Raw genomic sequence first — 20696 nt, forward strand, 5'->3', positions numbered from 1 at the left:
AAGAGATGCTGGATCAGGGTATGATTGAGATACTATAGAATCGCAATGAGGACGAAGTTGATGTTATTTCCCCTATATTTAGAATTCTAGAGCCTGTTGTCGTCAAGTATGATGGCAGCAAGAAGAAGGTTTCTCCAGCTCTTGTAATCAAGCCAGCGGGTCCTGTCCCGTATTCATCAGACAAGGTTGTTCCCTACAGATATAACGCAGTTATGTTAGAAGATGGGAAGGAGGTGATGTTTCCCTCCACCTCTTTCGTGAGTATCTCAAATGTTAGTGGTGTGACCCGTAGTGGCCGTGTTTTCTCGTTGCATCCGAAACCCCGTGAAGACATTGTGAAGAGAACAGTTGCTAATCCTGCAGGTCCTGTGGGGACTTCTTCTTCTAACAATCCTACTACTGTTGTGAAGGGTGTTGACCCTGTTGTTGATAAAACTGTTAAAACTCCTGTCCTGGTTGGCCAGTCTGGCACTTTGAGAGAGGATTGTGATGAGATGCTAAGGCTCATCAAAAGGAGTGAATATAACGTTGTTGATCAGATGCTACAAACTCCATCAAAGATATTTGTGCTATCTTTGTTGATGAATTCTGAGCCACACCGCGAAGCTTTACAGAGGGTGTTGGACGTGGCATATGTGGATCACGATGTCACTATTGAGCAATTTGATAACCTTGTTGCAAACATAACCGCTTGCAACAATTTGAGCTTTTGTGATGCTGATCTTCCTGAGGAGGGAAAAGACCACAATTTGGCTTTACACATTTCAATGAACTGTAAGGATGATGCCTTATCCAATGTGTTGGTGGACACAGGATCATCGCTTAATGTGTTGCCAAAATCCACTCTGGCTAAACTTTCTTACCAAGGGCCTCCCATGAGGCAGAGTGGAGTGGTTGTTAAGGCGTTTGATGGATCACGTAAAATCGTGATCGGCGAAGTAGAACTCCCGATCAAGATTGGACCTAGTGATTTCCATATGACTTTCCAGGTCATGGATATCCATCCGTCTTATAGTTGTTTGCTTGGCAGACCATGGATTCACGAGGCAGGCGCCGTGACATCCACCATACACCAGAAGTCGAAATTCGTTAAGAACAAGAAGTTGGTGGTGATAGGGGGAGATAAGGCTCTCTTGGTCAGCCATTTATCGTCCTTCTCCTATATTGACACTGAGGATGAGGTTGGGACTCTATTCCAAGCCTTGTCTATTGTTGAGCCTTCAAGGAAAGGACATTCTTCATTTGTCTCCTACAACGATGCAAAGTTGGCCATTGAGCGTGGTGCAACTACTGGTTTGGGGCAAATGATCAGGTTGGAGGATAATAAATCCCGAGCTGGCATAGGGTACTCTTCCAGTGTTTCCAATGAGTGTGGGTTGTTCCAGAGTGGAGGTTTCATCCACACTGTTGAAGATCAAGAGGTTGCTGCCATTGTTGAAGATGATGAAGAGGAAGATCTCGACAACTTTGTCATCCCTGGAGGAATCTGCAATAATTGGGTCGCCGTTGATGTTCCAACAGTTATCCATAAGTCAGTGTAATATGTTCATTTTGTTTTAAAACCCTTCTCCCATGCCAAAGGGAGAAGTGATGATATTGTTGGCCCATATTTGATTAATACAATGATATTCATTCAATAATCGCATGTTAAATGTTTGTTTTCCCAAATTATTTTTTGCTTTTTGCTTTTTGCATGAAATTGGTGATCACCATAAAACCCTAAAAAGAGAATAAAATCAATCTTTTCATCTGCATAATGATTTGCCTTGCTTGAATTCTGAAATCTCTTTTATACTCAAAATCATTATGCAGGTTGATCAAACCCATTGAACATAATGATCCAACACCATCTCCCAACTTTGAGTTCCCTGTATTTGAGGCCGAAGAAGATGATGTTGAAGAGATTCCTGATGAGATTACCAGTCTGCTTGAACACAAGGAGAAGATCATTCAGCCGCATCTTGAGAATCTGGAAACAATTAACTTGGGATCTGAAGACTGTGTTCGTGAAGTGAAGATTGAGGCACTCCTTGAAGAGTCTGTCTTGAAGGGGTTGATTGAGTTGCTACGAGAATATGTCGATGTCTTTGCCTGGTCGTATGAAGACATGCCTAGTCTAGATAATGACATCATGCAACATTTCTTGCCGTTGAAGCCTGAGTGTGTGCCTGTGAAGCAGAAGCTCAGAAGAACTCATCCTGATATGGCAGTGAAGATTAAAGAAGAAGTTTAGAAGCAAATTGATATGGGGTTTCTGGTGACTTCTACATATCCTCAATGGGTGGCTAATATTGTGTCTGTGCCTAAGAAAGATGGAAAAGCCCGAATGTGTGTTGACTATCGAGACTTGATAAAGCTAGTCCAAAAGATGATTTTCCTCTACTACACATTGATATGTTGGTAGACAATACAGCTAAATTCAATGTCTTTTCATTTATGGACGGATTTTCCGGTTATAACCAGATTAAAATGGCACCCGGGGATATGGAGAAGACAACATTCATCACACCTTGGGGAACATTTTGTTATCGAGTGATGCCCTTCGGTTTGTAGAACGCCGGAGCCACGTATCAATGCGCTATGACTACCTTGTTCCATGATATGATGCACAGGAGATTGAGGTGTATGTTGATGATATGATTGCAAAGTCGAAAACAGAAGTTGAACATGTAGAACACTTGTTGAAGCTTTTCCAGCGTTTGAGGAAGTACAAACTCCGCTTGAATCCGAACAAGTGTACATTTGGAGTCCGTTCCGACAAGTTATTGGGCTTTATTGTCAGTGAAAGAGGTATTGAAGTTGATCATGCCAAGGTCAAAGCAATACAAGAGATGCATGCGCCCAAAATTGAGAAGCAAGTCCGAGGTTTTCTTGGCCGCTTGAATTATATTTCGAGATTTATATCCCACATGACTGCCACATGTGCGCCTATATTCAAGCTCCTCCGGAAAGATCAGTGTCATGATTGGACCGAGGATTGCCAAAAGGCCTTTGACAGTATCAAAGAGTATTTGTCTGAGCCTCCGATTTTGTCTCCGCCTGTTGAAGAGAGACCCTTGATTATGTACTTGACGGTGCTTGATGATTCCATGGGTTGTGTATTGGGTCAACAAGATGAATCATGGAAAAAAGAGTATGTTATATACTACTTGAGTAAAAAGTTCACTGATTGTGAGTTTCGGTACTCAACGCTTGAGAGGACATGATGTGCTTTGGCTTGGGCCACTAAGCGTTTATGCCAGTATATGTTGAATCATATGACTTGGTTAATATCCAAAATGGATCCAATCAAGTATATCTTCGAGAAGCCTGCTTTAACTGGGAGGATTACCCGTTGACAGATGTTGTTATCTGAGTATGATATTGAGTATCGAGCTCAGAAAGCTATTAAAGGTAGTATCTTGGCTGACCATTTGGCACATCAACCAATTGAAGATTATCAGTATGTTCAGTACGACTTCCCAGATGAGGAGATTCTGTATTTGAAGATGAAAGATTATGATGAGCCTACGCTCGATGAAGGGCCAGAGCCTGGTTCCCGATGGGGCATGGTGTTAGATGGTGCTGTTAATCATTATGGAAATGGTATTGGTGCAATGATTATTACTCCTTAGGGCACACGTTTTCCTTTCACAGCAAGGCTAACTTTCAAATGCATGAATAATATGGCGGAGTATGAGGCCTGTATTATGGGTTTGGAAGAGTGTATTGATCTTAGGATCAAACATCTTGATGTTTATGGTGATTCGGCCCTTGTTGTTAATCATATTAAGGGTGAATGGGAGACGAATCAGCCTGGCCTCATCCCATATAGAGATTATGCGAGGAGGATCTCAACTTTCTTTACTGAGGTTGACTTCCATCATATTCCTCGAGATGAGAATCGGATGCAGATGCTCTTGCTACGCTTTCTTCAATGATTATGGTGAAATATTGGAATGAAGTTCCCAATATCACTGTGATGCGCTTGGATAGACCAGCTCATGTGTTTGCAGTTGAAGAAGTGAAAGATGATAAGCCATGGTATTGTGATATCAAGTGCTTTCTCCAAAGTCAGACTTACCCGCTTGGGGCATCTATTAAAGATAAGAAGACTTTGAGGAGATTATCCGGCAGTTTCTACCTCAACGGTGATGTGCTTCACAAGAGGAATTTTGACATGGTTCTGCTCAGATGCATGGATAGACACGAAGCAAACCTGTTGATGACTGAAGTCCATGAGGGTTAATTTGGTACTCATTCCAATGGACATGCCATGGCAAAGAAGATGTTGAGAGCAGGCTACTATTGGCTGACAATGGAGTCTGACTGCTGCAAATATGTGAAGAAATGCCACAAGTGTCAGATTTATGCGGATAAGATTCATATTCCCCCGACACTTCTGAATGTTATTTCCTCACCATGGCCTTTCTCCATGTGGGGAATTGACATGATTGGCATGATAGAGCCAAAGGCGTCAAACGGTCACCGTTTTATTCTCGTAGCTATTGATTACTTCACCAAGTGGGTTGAAGCGGCATCATATGCGAATGTGACTAGGCAGGTAGTTGTGAAGTTTATCAAGAATCAACTCATATGTCGGTATGGTGTGCCAGAAAAGATCATTACTGATAATGGATCTAACTTGAACAACAAGATGATGAAAGAGCTGTGTAGCGAGTTCAAGATTGCACATCATAATTCTTCTCCCTACAGACCCAAGATGAATGGGGCTGTTGAAGCTGCTAACAAGAATATCAAGAAGATTATCCAGATGATGGTTGTTACGTACAAAGATTGGCATGAGATGTTGCCATTTGCTTTGAATGGTTATCGTACATCTGTCCACACTTCAACAGGGGCAACCCCTTTCTCTCTTGTATATGGCATGGAGGTTGTGCTCCCCGTGGAGGTTGAGATCCCATCAATGAGAGTCTTGATGGAAGCCAAGTTGACTGAGGCTGAATGGGTTCAGAGTCGTTATGACCAGCTGAATTTAATTGAAGAGAAGAGATTAACCGCCATGTGTCATGGTCAGTTATATCAGCAAAGGATGAAGAAAGGTTTTGATAAGAAGGTCAAGCCTCGTGTTTTCTAAATAGGTGACCTCGTGCTCAAGAAAATCTTGTCTTTCGCGCCCGATTCCAGGGGCAAGTGGACTCCAAATTATGAAGGTCTATATGTTGTTAAGAGAGCCTTTTTAGGCGGTGCTTTGATGCTTACAACTATGGATGGGGAGGATTCCACTCGTCCTGTGAATTCAGATGCAGTCAAGAAATACTTCGCCTAAAAATAAAAACAGAATAGCTCGCTAAGTTGAAAACCCAAAAGGGCGACTTTGGCAAAAATGAGCGTCTCGGTGGATTGAAAAACCGAAAGGGCGATCCAGGAAAAAGCTAGAGAGATGAAAAAAATGAATATATATCCCGCTAGATTGAGTACCTCATTCTGGGGAAATCTAGGCAAAAATTAGGGATTCGGCAAGTAACTGCATCCTGACAAGACTTTGTTCTTCAAGTGTCTTCTGTCAAAGATTCTCGCTCAGTCATCGTCAACTGAAGCTTCAAATACATTGGACTCAGAGTTGGTGGAGAAATGGTCATTATGTTCAATGTAGCCCTTTTCCAATATATATCACCAATTTCAAATTTTGTAAAGATCCATGGAGTCTCGCCATTTGCGGACTACCATTCTATCAAATAAATTTGAGCCTTTATCCAATTCTTTGCACTCTTATTTGTTTCTGCTTAACAAATGTTTGCATATTTTAATTGATAAATATCATTGTTTTAAACAAATAAAGTTTTTATAAACTATATTAAACAAAGTGAACATTCACAATGGCTAAAAGGATAGTTGGAACATCTTCAGTGCTCTCCCAAGGATAGCACGATCTCCAAAAGGTAAAGACATTTGTTCATACTTCTGGCATGGTTATATCCTCTTCATCAGCTTTCAGGTTGTCTCCCTAGCAAGTGCAGGAAAGATTGATATTTTGTCAACTCCCCAGAGAGTCTGGAGTTTTGGGCCTTGATCTTTTGGAGATGTGTATACCTATATAACAGGCACTAGCATTTGTGTTGTCAATTATATGGTTGTCGTCCCTTGTATGGACTGATCTAAAATCCCTTATAGATTGATAAAAGTTGATATGCTATCTATTCACGAGGAAGTTTGTCTTTCCCTAGTATGAATAGAAATCTCCCAGCAGAGCAAGAATGAGTTCCCGGCATAGCTATCTTTCAGATATCTCCTCAGCAGTAGTTGCCTAGAGCAGTTGGTGAAGGGTTTGTTCCCCTTTTCATCCCCAACATGGCACATGTTGATGAAGGATTCATTTCTGATTCCCTCATCCAGGGCTGTCTCCTTTGAGATTGTCTACAGTTCGTATCCCACGTAGGGTTGCTTGCAGTAGACTATCCCCAGTATGGTTGTCTACAGTCCATTCCCAGTGGAGTTGCCTGATCCGAGCGTGATCATTTGTATCCCCTCCATGGTTGAAAATTTCTTCCAATATTGGACGGCGATGAAGAAGATGTGTTATTTCCTTCCCCAGCGGAGCAATGGTTCTTTCTTCCCTCAGCAAAGTTGGTTTCTCCATCAGTTAGAAGGGAGTGTTTGGATTGATGTGTACCTGTTTGGTGGTTGTTCCCCACGGAGTCTCACATCACCCCTCGCTAAGATCCCCAGTAAAGTTCTTCTGTGACAGATCTTATTGACACCTCTGCATGTTCCCCATCTAAGACTTAGCCTATCCCCAGCGGTGGTCTATGACTCTTGGTATTTGATGCATCCCCACCAGAGTTGATTGCTCCTATGGGCCTGGCTTTTCTCTTTTGAGATGTTATACCGGATGTCCGTCCATTGATTCTCGGACCTGTTTGTGTTAGATATGTATGTCTGTCAGCATTAATCATACATAAACCACGCATATACATGCATAATTATAGCATTCAAATATTCATGTTGCATTCTTTGCCATATATCTTTGCTTTTTATCTCCTGCTATTGGTGAAATGTTCTTCCTCAAGCAGATGTTTGAGTCTGATCTCCATATAGAGTCGGCCCCATAAGCAGAAAGTGTCTATCTTTCCTTTTTATTCCCCACTGAGTTATGTCCTCGTGGATGATTATTGTTTCCGTTTCCTCCCCAGCTATGTATCTGGATGGAATTACTCTTGTTGATTCTAAGTGTTGGCAACAATTTTGGTAAAACAAAGAGTGTTCACAAGATGTCATGTGTGATGTCTTAACATAAGATATCCTATGTACCTGCTGGAGTTCAAGAACATGTGCAAGCAGGATTGTTTCAGAATGCCACATACAATGCCATGGCTTCTGATATTGGTTGTACCTGCTGGAGCTTAAATGGAAGACATATTCATGCAGGATTGTTTCAGATGACATACACAAGGTCATGACATCTGATATGGTTGCTCTTGCTAAAAGCTATAAAAGGAATTATTGGATTATGCAGGATTTTTTCCAGGATGTCAGACCCGATGTCATGACATCCTGTACACAGAACATTCAGTATGAATGTCTGATGTTTTATGATTGCACAATTAATGGCAATCTTTGAATGATTGAAGATCAGATTAGCTGGCGCATTCAATCATGGATTACAACCAGATTTACTTATTTTCCAAAGAGATCTAACCAGCTGTTATAAAAAGATTTGATTGGAAAATAGATTTAGGGTTTTCAAGATGTCCAAGCCCAGCAGAATACTTCTATAAAAAAGGACTTAGAAAACCTGTTTGAATACACAACCAAGACTGAGCGAAATACAGAGAGAGAGCTAGGGTTTGTGTCTGTTTATTCGTAAGACTTGTAGGTCATTCAAGTCATCCATTGATGATTGAATTGGACTGATTTGTGGTTGTAGTTTGTCACTCTAAAGCTGTTAAGCAAGAGTGTGTGTCTTCTTGATCAAAGCTGTGAAGCAAGATCAAAAGTGTGTCTTCTTGATTGAAATTGTGAAGTAAAATCAAGAGTGTGTAATTGAAAAGTATTTTCTTTTCACAAGGGATTGTTGTTTAAAATCACTGGTGTGTGATTGTAAGGGAAGTGAGTGGGTTCTCATATCTAAGAGTGCTTAGGTAGAAATTGCACGGGTAGAGATTAGGTGAGAAAGACTGTAACTTGTTGAAGTGTACGGAGAGTCTTTGAACTAATTCTATTTTAGTGAATTTCCTTCCTGGCTTGGTAGCCCCCAAACATAGGTGAGTTGCACCGAACTGGGTTAACAATTGCTTGTGTGATTTGCTTTACCATTATGTTCTTTTATCCATTGTGTGTTAACAAATATCAGTGTCGTGACATTACCTTCGACATCTTATATCTGATACCAGAATTTCAATTGGTATCAGAGCAGGCATCCTGCTTTGGTTCTGGGTGAGATCTAGGGACAATACTTTCTGGTTCAATGGAGAGGGATGGAGGATCTGTTCATAGGCCACCAATTTTGGATGGTTCTAACTATGACTATTGGAAACCTAGAATGGTAGTTTTTTTAAAATCTCTTGATAACAAAGCTTGGAAAGTTGTGTTGACAGGCTGGGTGCACCCTGTAGCTACTAAAGAAGGAGAAGCCACTGCTGAGAAAAAACCTGAAGAACAATGGTCCAAGGAGGAGGATGACCTAGCCCTTGGGAATTCTAAAGCTTTGAATGCCATCTTTAATGGAGTGGACAAGAACATCTTCAGATTGGTAAACAATTGTGAAGTAGCTAAAGATGCTTGGGACATTCTCAAGACCACTCATGAAGGCACATCTAGGGTAAAGATGTCTAGACTTCAGTTGCTCACCTCCAAGTTTGAAAACTTAAGGATGAAAGAAGATGAAAATATCCATGAATTTCACATGAGTATCCTTGAAATTGCTAATGCCTCAGGAGCCCTGGGAGAAAAGATTACAGATGAAAAACTGGTAAGAAAAATTCTCAGGTCACTCCCCAAGAGATTTGCAATGAAGGTGACTGCAATAGAAGAGTCTCAAGACATTTCCAACATGAGGGTAGATGAGCTAATTGGATCCCTCCAAACCTTTGAGATGGGATTGACTGATGGAATTGCAAAGAAGACCAAAAGCATTGCCTTCAAATCAAACTCAGAAGAGGAAAACAGTCAAGATATGGATAAAGAGTGGGTCAATGAAGTTGTAATGTTGGGGAGACAGTTCAACAGATTGTTAAAGAAAATGGATGTAAGATCCAAGCCAAGTGTCAAGAACATCCCACCTGACATCAGCAATGGAAGGAGAGTGAGGTCAGATGAGAAGCCCAAAGAAGGAAAAGAAGTAAAGTGCTATGAATATGATGGAGATGGACACACTAGAACAGAATGTGGAACCTACCTCAAGAAGCAGAAGATGAGTCTTGCTGCCACTTGGTCAGATGAGAGTGATACAGAAGAGGCTGCAAATCTGGTGACTGCCTTGACAGGAAAATGGGGATCTGATGAAGACTCAAGTGATGGTGAAGTAACCTTTGAAGAATTGGCATCTACCTACAGAAAGTTGTGTATCAAAAGTGTAGAGCTGTGCAAACAGGTTGAACACAATAAGAAGGAAATAACTCAACTGGAGAATGAGAAGGAAGAGTACTTGAAAATCATCTCCAATTTACAAACAGAAGCAGTGGTTTTAAATGCCAAGTTAGTTGAAAATCCTCAAGCTGAAAGACAGAAGATAGCACAGCTGGAAGTTGAGGAAGCAGACCATGTGAATACTATCTCTAAGTTGAAAACTGAAGTCATGTTTCTAAATTCTAAACTAGAAGAGATGACCAAGTATGTAAGGATGTTAAGCAATGGATCTGACTCCTTAGACAAGATTCTCCAAACTGGACAAATAGCAGGAGACAAATCTGGCATTGGGTATAATGACTCAAAACCTGAGTGCAGCCACACTGGTGCAAAATCTCAAGCCAAACCTAAGTGCATCCATAATAAAAGTAAATTTGTGATGTCACATCATATGTCACAACACCAGAGAAAAAAATAGCAGAAAGGGAAACACCAAAGATGGATATGCCATCATTGTGGGAAATTTGGTCATCTAAGGTCGTTCTACTATAAACTGTATGGTTATCCCAGGCCTGCTAATCATCAGAATCACTATCAATCTAAATCCAAGCAGCACGGGCCTATCATTAAGAAGCAATGGATTCCTAAGACTAATGCTACAGGTTTGATAGCTCACATACCCCTCAGAATCTCAGCCAAAGAAGAGTGGTACTTTGATAGTGGGTGTTCCAGACACATGACTGGAAACCAAGACCTGATAACTGATCTGCATCATCATACCATAGGCAATGTAACCTTTAGAGATGGAGCAAAAGGGGAAATCAAGGGAACAGGAAAGCTTGAGTGTTGTGGAGTCCCTAAACTTGACAAGGTTCTTCTAGTTAAGGGTTTGACTGCAAATCTAATTAGCATCAGTCAATTATGTGATCAAGGGTTGAATGTTAACTTCACTAAAACTGAATGTCTAATCTTTGACAAAAACAGTGAAGTAATCATGAAAGGAATCAGGTCCGAGGATAACTGCTACATGTGGAGCTCTCAAATGGATTATCCCTTAAAGCATTGGATGAGTATAGATGCCCCCAAGAGTAATGAAAAACAAGTCTGTAGGAAATGTCAGACAAAGATGTCACACCAGAAGCTCAGAGGAGAAAAGGTTATGATGGCCCAAACAACTGAGAAGACAGATCAAATAAGTAGATATATGACCAGTCATAAGCAGAATGGAACTGTTAAGACTAGGCCACAAGGGAGTCTATGTTTATATCGAAGCAAAAAGGCCAAGAGCAATGTGGAGGAGATTGGAGAAACACCTGCTTTTACACATGTGAAAGGTTGGGCTCAACTGGGTTGGATGAAACTATTGATTGCATACAATGTCACACACGATGCCATGACATTGTATTATGACAACCTGAATACTGAAACTGTGTCCAAAAATCAAACTCAACACAGATGGACAATGTACTATTTTTGCCATTATCACTTCAATAGAAAATTCATGAAAGACAAATTCAGAGGTCTAAAACATGGACTGGAACTAGCAGACAGGGGTGCAAGGAAGTTGGGTGAAATTCAAATTAAATATGAGGGAAGAAAATTAGGGATTTGACTTTTGTGAAATTATGGCAATTAAAGAGGAAAAATAAAAGAAATAAAAACAATGTCTGCCCCTTTAAAAGAAAGAGCCACATTAATGATAAATCATTCCCTAGCGTTGAAAATAGTATCTATTCCCTTAGCACACGCTACCTAAACTCAGCAATCTCCATTTCCATTCAACTTCTCAGAAAAGCTCAGCTAGGGCAAAGAAAATTTTCTCAAAAGTCCTACAACATGTCTTAACATCCAGCATCATCAGGTTCAAAATCCTCCCACCATGCAAAGACTCCATCCATGGAGTTTGTAGATGAAGACGTAATGGACGTCACTCCGCTGTGCATGATACCAGGCGACACCACAGGTCCCTCCTCCAAGGCTGAAGATAAGCAAGGTAATACCCCTGGTAACTCCTCTCTTCCAAAAGACATGTATTATGTTGATCGTGCTATAAGGAAACTAGTCACGAGGATTCTAAGTGAGGAGCATAAAGTTGAGGGGGTTTCTACCCCTCTGTCCAGAAGGGAACCCTCTCCTGAGGGAGAACCTCATGCTGATAAAGATGATGACTCATCTAGATCAAAAAAGGAGGTTGCTGCTGAAGGACTTTGCTCTCTAGGTAAAGCCCTACCTAGCAAGAAACCAAATGTGCCTCAAGAAAAGATTATTGACCTAGAGGAAGAAAGCTCTGAAGGAGAGGATGATCCTTTGGTTCATCTGGTAAAACCTAGTGTAGCTGAGAAACTGAGAACTAGGAAAGGGAAAAGTGTGGCTAAAATGAGAACTGCTAGAGTGAAAAAGGCTGCATGTATAGGACCCTCAAAACCCTGGAGCAAAGTTGAGGTTGGGAAAAGGAAAGAAAGAGACAGCTCTGACTCTGAGGAGGATATCAAAGACGATGTCCCAGACATCTCCCCTGCAAAAAGGCAGGCTGTTCAGAAGTCCCCTGGCAAAGCTGCTGTTGTACACCTTGACAATATCTCCTTTCACTTAGAAGATGGTGCAGCAAAATGGAAATATGTTATTCAGAGGAGAATAGCTATTAAAAGAGAGCTTGGGAAAGAGGCTGTAGAGGTAACAGAAATAATGGATTTGATCAAAACTGCTGGACTAATAAAGACTGTGGCAGCTCTACCCCAATGTTATGAGGGGTTGGTAAAAGAGTTCATTGTTAATATCCCTGAGGATATCTATGAAAAGAGCAGTAGGGAGTTCTGCAAAGTGTTTGTAAGGGGAAAATGTGTGAAATTCTCACCAAGTATTATCAACAAGTTCCTAGGAAGAGGAACTAATGGAGGAGTGGACCTAGAGACTACAGACAATGAGGTCTGTAGGGTTATCACAGCTGGCCAAGTTAAGGAATGGCCTAGTAGGAATCACTTATCAGCTAGGAAGCTCACTGCTAAATATGCCATCTTACACAAGATTGGATCAGCTAATTGGATACCTACTAATCATGTTTCCACTATCTCCATTAATCTCGGAAGAATCATTCATGCAATTGGAACAAGGGTTAATTATGATTTTGGCAAGTTCATATTTGATCAAACCATCAGACATGCATCTACAAATGCTGTAAAGTTACCCATTGCCTTTCCCTCCCTTATTTGTGGTATTATCCTAAGCCAACAACCAGGCATACTCAATACAGATGACCTGCCATGCAGAAGAAAGACCCCTCTGTCCATTCATTATAAGTTGTTTGAGGGAAGCCATGTAAATGATGTTGTCATAACATCTGCCAGAAGAGAGCCTGCAGCTAAAGGAAGCTTGATTGACCAACTAAAAAAGACCTGCAAGGAATTGGACAATGGTATAAGGGTGGCCAAGGCTAGAAAAGAAGCTTTAGAAGATCTCATCTGTAGTCTGGAAAGGGAAGAAATAGAGAAGGCTGGTGTCATACCCTAAAATTTACCCGTTATTTTTATGATACTTTCAACAGGTTCCAATGAGGTCTATTCATTTTTCAAAGCATTAATCTCAAAGGAACAAAGATCCAGCGCACAGGTTACCAAATCCAGAAGATGACCTGAACTGTCATGCTCGCTAGGCGAGCAAACCCTTCGCTAGGCGAAGCCCACGCTTCATCCTTCGCTCCAGCGAACCTTGTTGATTTAGCTACTGGAATGCTCTCTACCTACTCGCTAGATGCTCGCCTAGCGAGTAAGTACTAGCTGTGATTTTATCCAAGTCTGGGAGTATTCGCTGGAACACTCTATAACACCTCAAAATTTGCCCTCCTCTCTTGGGACTAGTTTAGCATTTTGCATTTCACATTTTAGGACATTAGGCATTTGCATATTGCATATCATATGAAAATCAGAAGTTATCCTCCAATATCTTTTTCAGAAGATGGAAGTGGTATATGGTTCAAGCCTGGGGGTCTTATTGAATTGATTATCAACCATCTGAGGGTTTGTAGTGCATTAGGGTTTCTTGATCCTTCAAAGGTTGAGCAGTGTCTTGATTGCAAGGGTATATTACCATCATCATGGTTATGTCATCCTCAAGGGCTTCACTGTGCATGCTCAAGTTCCTCGGGATTAGGGTTTTGACCTCTGGTCAACCCTAATCATTGACTTTTCTTCCAACCAGGGATTTTCAAGGAGATGAGGTATTCTATTGAGATGGGGATCATATGATCATTATTTTAGGCTTGTATAATCTAGGGTTTCATTTTGGAGCCATTTCCTCAAGTGGTAGAGGCTCAAGCTGATCAGAGCATTGTCAAGTCATCTGGGGCCCATAAAAGTCAACTGAAAGTCAACTGAGGGCTAGGAGATGGAAAAATGGTTTGAGACACTTCATTCATGCCCCAAAGAGGCTTATTCATCATGTCAAATACATATCTTGAAGAATTTGAGGTCAGATCAAAAGTTTCCAAAAATGGAAAGTGACCCGTAATTGAAAGTTTCCAAAAATGGAAAGATTTTGGTTCAAATTCATCTTGATTTTACATCATCAAGGAAGCTTCAAATGAAATTTTGTTGAACATGAAAGTTGAAGATCTTTCTCTCCCATTTCCAAAAAGTCCTATTTCATGGATTTATGATGAATGGTTGGGGAGATATGAGCAAATGATCATGAAGTATGCATGAAACTTCAAAGTGCCATAACTTTTGACTCAAAACTCCAAATGAAGCCACTCTTTTTGCAAAATTCTTGTCTTTACCTATGCTTTCCAAATCTATCATTGCATTGCATGAAAAAGGTTCACATAATCATGTGTTCGTTCATATGCATTTTGGAGGGAAATTGGGAAATTTAAATTTGGTGCAAGCTACAAGCCTAATTCCAATCCCATTGTGTTTATTAGGTGATTTTGAGTGAAATTGGATCATTGCATGCTACTGTTCACGTCCAAATTAGGCCATGCACCACACACTTTTCCAAATTTGCAAAACACCTCTCATTACACTAATCTTAATTAACCATTACAAATTAGGATTAGCATGGTAATTAACATGGCATATAAATAGTAAATCATAACAGAATTTTCAGTTTACACATTTTCTAGATCTAGAATTTTCTCTTCCCTCCAAAATTCTCTCTCATTGAAATTCAAAATTTCTTCACACAAGGCATGAATTTCTCTGCATATTCTGATTCAGCATGCATCATTGAGTAGGATTTGGTCTTTGGTTTGAAGAAATTGGTGAAGAATCAAGCACATCAAGCACATGAACACATCAATGGCAAGTGCAAATTAAGCAAGATTTAGGTCGTGGCAAGCCTCCATTTCTACATCAAGCTTCATAACAAGAGCAAAGGAGGAGATCTACACACTTTTGAGGCTTTGAACACGCTGTTTTCATCACTACCATTCCAGGTTGGTGAAAATTCGAAGCTCTTAATTCTTAATTTTATGGACATGTTATGGTAGATCTTTGCATGCTGGTTATTCTGATATAAATTTCATGAAATTTGGATGAAAAATGAAGAAGTTATGTTGAATTAAAGTTTAGATCTAGAAACTTATTTCATTCGATTCGTGAAAATTATGATGAATTAGACTTAAGCAATGCTCGATCCGTGTTGTGCTCGATGAGAGCTTTCCAATGATGTATGCTATGCCTATTTCTGACAAACACTGTAGCGCCACCGTCTTCATGAAGAAGACAGTGGAAACCACCGCTAGCCTGGCCGTGCATGAATAGTTAGGGTTCCTCTGGTTCAGTTCTTCCAATGCACTGTTTGGACGCTATTATCCAATGTATCCTGTGTTCGATTCCTGCGTGAGCGCTTCTTTTTGCATTTTAATTCCTCATGCCAAAACGACTGTGTTTTACATGTCGCGCCTATCCTCCCTTTGATTCCCAGCCATGGCGTTTCTCATTTCTCATTTCAATTAATATTTTCCAATTATTTTCAACATTATTCCATTATTTTCATGCAACTTGTAAAATTCATAACAAATTGAAAATAAGTCCAAATTGAATGCAACTTTTTCTCACATGTTCATTGAGATGTCTATTATTTTGTGGTATTGATTTTCTGATTTTATCATTTCTGGATTTTGGATTGTGGACTGTTATTTGAACATGTATGCAAATGTGACATGCTTCATTCATTCTATTGTGAAATGCTCATACATTGGCCAATTGATTTGAAATTTGGTATGCTGATTCCCAACATGTTGCTTGATGTTTGAGGCTTAGTTGTGCATTTTTAGCATTTTTTATCTCTGTTTTAGACACATGATTGTATGGTGTGACAATGTGTGTCACACAATTTGATGTCATACTTGTGCATTTTCATTTCTAGGTCAATTGAACTCTGTTGATTCTAATTTCTGGCATGATGATTGTATTTGACATGTTGTGTGCATATAAAAATTTCCAGGATTGTTTGATTCATTTCTGTTTTAATATGGAATTTTCATTCTTAATGATCAATTGTGTGCTTTGTAATTGCCTTTGCCATATCTTGCTCATGTAATGACTTTGTTTGATGCTTTAGACTTGGTCCCTTTTAGGACATGTTCTCACTTGTTTAAATGAGCTTTATGTTGAATATTGGTTGCTGTTTTGACTTTTTGCTTTGCCTTTGGCCCTAGGCTTTGCCCTAGGGGTTCGTACTCACAATTTGAGCTTTGCCTTTCAGGTTCAAGCAATAAGTTCTAATGAATGATGTGATCTCCTTGCTTGAGATACAATTTGCTTTGTTTAACTAATGTTGATTGTGTTGTAGGTCTTTTGGTGGTGGACTCACTTGAATGAGTGCCTTTTCTGACTTGCATGTTGTGTATATTGGAAACCACTGGTGTTTGTCTGTTGTGGATTTGTCTGAATGTGAATATTGACTTGTTTGACTTTCTTACAGGTGCTTTAGCCGCTTTAACTCATTGCTTGAGTTGCTTTGCTTGTGGTTGGCATGCCACCTAGGTAACCATTCTAACTCCATGTAGTCTGGAAGCCCTGTCGTTTCTGTTTGGCAGGCATTTGGCTGAAGACCTCCTTAAGAGGCAATGTCTGTGATTGTTTATATTTGTGCCATGTACTTCAAGTCCTCCTAAGTGAAGAGGCGATTGGCAGATAGAAGGGATGTGCAATCCATCCCCTGCTATTCAGTCGAGTCTTTCATCTTGCTCGCACTACGTGCTGATGCATTTTGAATAAACACCCAAGATCTTGTATATAGAATCAGTCATGTAGAATAGAATCCCTCATTCTGGACCCCCACACCTTCTTTGATTCAAGCTCACCCAGGCCCGGGTTAAGAGCTATGAGGTCTTACCCTCATTACCTTTTCATCTGCTCACCCTGACGGTCAATGTCAGTGGTTAAGAGCCTCAGACACCCTTTCCAGTGTTGGCTTGTTTGTCGAGGTCGATATGACCCCTCGACTAAAGCCCAGCCTTGTATGAGCCACTTGTTTGCATATAGCGTGTGATACCTGTTCACCTATGCTTGTTTATCTGCTTTTGCTTCTCATCTCCTTTCTATAGGAGTCGTATGATCAACTTTCGAGGAAGTTGAACGTACGTAGAGATAGACTTGAGTTGACTCACTGCCTGTGTGAGTCAAACTCTTGTTAGAGACCTCAACATAGGGATCGTTTGCATGACAACTTCTAGGCTCGAGTCGTAGTCTCCCTTTTAAGTGTTATCTCCCTAGTCTCTGGTTAGGATAAAGTTTCTCCCCTGTTAAGGGGAACTACGTCGCCCTGATCCTCATACCAGATGAGGTACGTAGGCAGGAGATCGTGCGAGATCTCTCTTGGCACCCTTTTCTTTTTTGCGTGTGTTTTGCTTGGCAGCTATCAGGCTTTGTGTGTGTGTTTGGAGTCTGATGTAAGCCCAGCGATTGGCATTCGGTTTCCCGTTTGTGTTTGTTTGTTTGGGGAGTCAGATGTAAGACCATCGATTGGCTATCTGTTTCCTGTTTCTTTTGTGGAGTTGGATGTAAGACCAGCGATTGGCATTCCGTTTCCTTGTTGAGTTTCTTTTGACGTCTCAGCGTCTTTGTGTGTGTTTTGTTTCGGCGTGCGTTAGCCGAACTACGGTAGCTCTGATTCTCATTCCAGATGAGATACGTATGCATAGGATGCGATATCCTAGCGAGCCCGTTCCCTTCTCCTTCCATCTGTGTTTTATTCCAGTGTGTGTGCATTCTTTTTGAGCAGTTATTTAGCAACCTTATTCTATTCTCTTGAGCGTGGATCCCGTCGAGTACGACGGACGTGAGGGGGTGCTAATACCTTCCCCTTGCGTAACCGACTCCTGATCCTTGCAATCTCCGGTCGTAAGACCATTTCTTTCCAAGTTTACTTCGAGCGTTTCTTTTCCCTCCTTTGGGATAAATAACGCACAGTGGCGGCTCTATTTGTTTGCTTTTTCCCGCCGGTTGTTTTTCGCGGATGCGATAGTTGGCGACTTTGCTGGGGACTATAGAAGTTGACCTCTTGCTGGTCCATCTTCCCTAAGCGAGTCAATCCTAGCACTCTCTAGGATAGTTTTGGTTGCTTGTGCTGCTTTATTTATTGCATTTATGATTATTACACCGGGATTGTATATATTTGCATATATGTTTGCATGCATCATATTATCATTGTGCTGGACTCTGTACATGTTGGTTCCTCTGATTTGGGGTGGGTGTTCTGAGTGGGGCTAAAACCCAGGCCCGAGTATACACCTAGGATTAGCGTGGTCTCATGTTGCCTCTCATGTTAGGTCAACATGTTTTTGGCGACGTGACATACCACAAGACGGACGAGGTTCATTTGAGAGTTCTCTTCCTTTGTGGAGTATCCACTTTGGTTGAGTCACCTCAGCTGAGCTGTTGACTTCGGTGACCGTTCTTTCCTGGATCTTTGGTTTAGACGATCTTATGAGAGCTGCAGCGGCACACCCGAAAGGGAAAACCCGTTGAGTATCTTGTCCGATTGTCGAGACCATTATTCGCCTTAGGATGACCTTGTTAGAACTCACCTGTGAGGGGAGGGTTGATTCTTACAGATGCATGTTCTGATGGTGACTTTGATGGTGACTAATGGTTCAGTTCTTGATCGAGGTCCTATTTATGAGTTGGATTCATGGATTTACTTCTGAGACGCCGGAGTTCTGTCCGTGGTATTTATCAGTGGGGATCCGTTTATTTCAGGATTCCCTGGGTTGGTACCGATGATTTTGTTGCTATCAGATCAGTGGTTTTCCAGTGATGATGGTGATATATCCTTCCGTTCCATTTATTTCGGAACCCTAAGTCGGAATTGTGGTTACTCGTTCCCTCAGATGGTTGTGATCAGTTCAGAGACTAGGGCCTCAGTGCAGTGGATGTTCATATGACTTGGAGGATGGCACAGTGCATTGCATTCATACATCAGCATCATTCCCATTTTGCATTCATTTGCATCTAACCCATGTCTATCCATACTCAGGGTACATTCTCGATTGAAATTCTGGTTGAGAGACATCCTGATGTCAGAATGTTATTGTCAAATTATTATCCGTCTCGATGAAGCCAGGATCAAAGGACAGAATGTTCCTCATACGGATAGACATTGCATTCATGCGTGAGTCATAATAACATGTCTTCTGTTTTGCAGGTGTCAGTATCTAACGTGTTTGATTATCTCAGGAATCATTGCTCGCGCACGCCGAGTCATTCCTCTGCACATAGCTCGTCCGCACAGATACCCTACCAGGTGCAACAAATCCAAACTGATGGATACATCCAACGCAGATATTCTCGAGCTGAAAGAGAAGATGGGAGAGTTGATCAGTGCTATGCAAGGGTTTGCCTTGGGACAGAAAGCACTTGCCGAGAAAGTGGAGAAGCTCGAGCGGGCTTCGGCTACCAACAGTGGTAATAATCAGGAGGGTGTTTCCAACAACGGTCTTGGTGGTTCTAGGGACGGTGGTGACCCCGGAAGGAAGACTACTACTGGTGTAGTGATCAACAATGGGGAAGGTTTTGGTTTCGCTGCAGGCGGTGTGCCGAGTCCTATGGGCAATAATCTGAAGGATAATCAGTTTCCTCCTTTCTTTGGGGCCATGGAGGATAAAGAAGAAGACCAGTTCTCTGTGCTAAATGAGCAATGTGGTCAGTACGGTGTTCCGCCGCCAAACAAGGAGATTCAGGTGCTGGCAGAGAAGATCAGGGCTCTAGAAAGCCATGCTACTCCTGGGGCTATCAACATGACAAACATGGGGCTAGTTGAGGGGATTGTGATCCCGCAAAAGTTTAAAGTGCCCACGTTTGACAAATACAATGGGAGTTCTTGCCCGGAAACTCATCTCCAGGCATTCGTCCGAAAGATTTCTGCTTATACAATGGACCAGAAGCTTTGGATGTACTTCTTCCAGGACAACTTGTCTGGTCGGTCTCTGGAATGGTATACCAAGTTGAGATCATCAGATGTCAAGAGCTGGCAGGATCTTGGAGATGCTTTCTTTAAACAATACCAATTCAATGTTGACATGGCTCCTAGCCGTACCCAGCTGCAGGGTATGTCTCAAAAGCCAAATGAAGGGTTTAAAGAATATGCACAAAGGTGGAGGGAGTTGGCTGCCAGAGTTCAACCTCCGCTGGTGGATCGGGAGATGTCTGATCTGTTCATGGGTACCCTGCCGGGGATTTTTGCTGACAAGATGGTGGGTTGTCCCGTCACTGGCTTTTCAGACATAGTAGTGGCTGGTGAGAGAATTGAAAGCTGGTTGAGAATGGGGAAAATACAGGGAAATGCTCCGTCATCTGGAGTAAAGAAACCATTTGGGAACGGTCAGCGCAAGAATGAGGGTGAATCGAGTGTTGTGTATGCCCAAAGGGGACGCGGTAGGGATCGTTACTACCAGCACACTGCTGCGGTAACCATTCCTGCTGGTAATCAATCGGTACAACAGCAACATCAGCCACCTCAATAAAGAGCACAGAGAGTTGGGTACCAAGTGAGAGGAAAGGGGATTGATTGTTAGTTTGATAAGCCACCCGTGACATATGCTTTTCTGTTTAAGAAGTTGATGGATCTTGGGTTGGTTCAGCCGAGGACGATGGCTCCGGTAAGACCAGATCAGAGGCCTCCTAACTATGATGAGAACGCCAAGTGTGAATTCCATTCTGGTACACCAGGGCATAACATTGAGGGTTGTA

This window comes from Lathyrus oleraceus, chromosome 3, assembly GCF_024323335.1.
Source record: "Lathyrus oleraceus cultivar Zhongwan6 chromosome 3, CAAS_Psat_ZW6_1.0, whole genome shotgun sequence".
Taxonomy (NCBI): domain Eukaryota; kingdom Viridiplantae; phylum Streptophyta; class Magnoliopsida; order Fabales; family Fabaceae; genus Lathyrus; species Lathyrus oleraceus.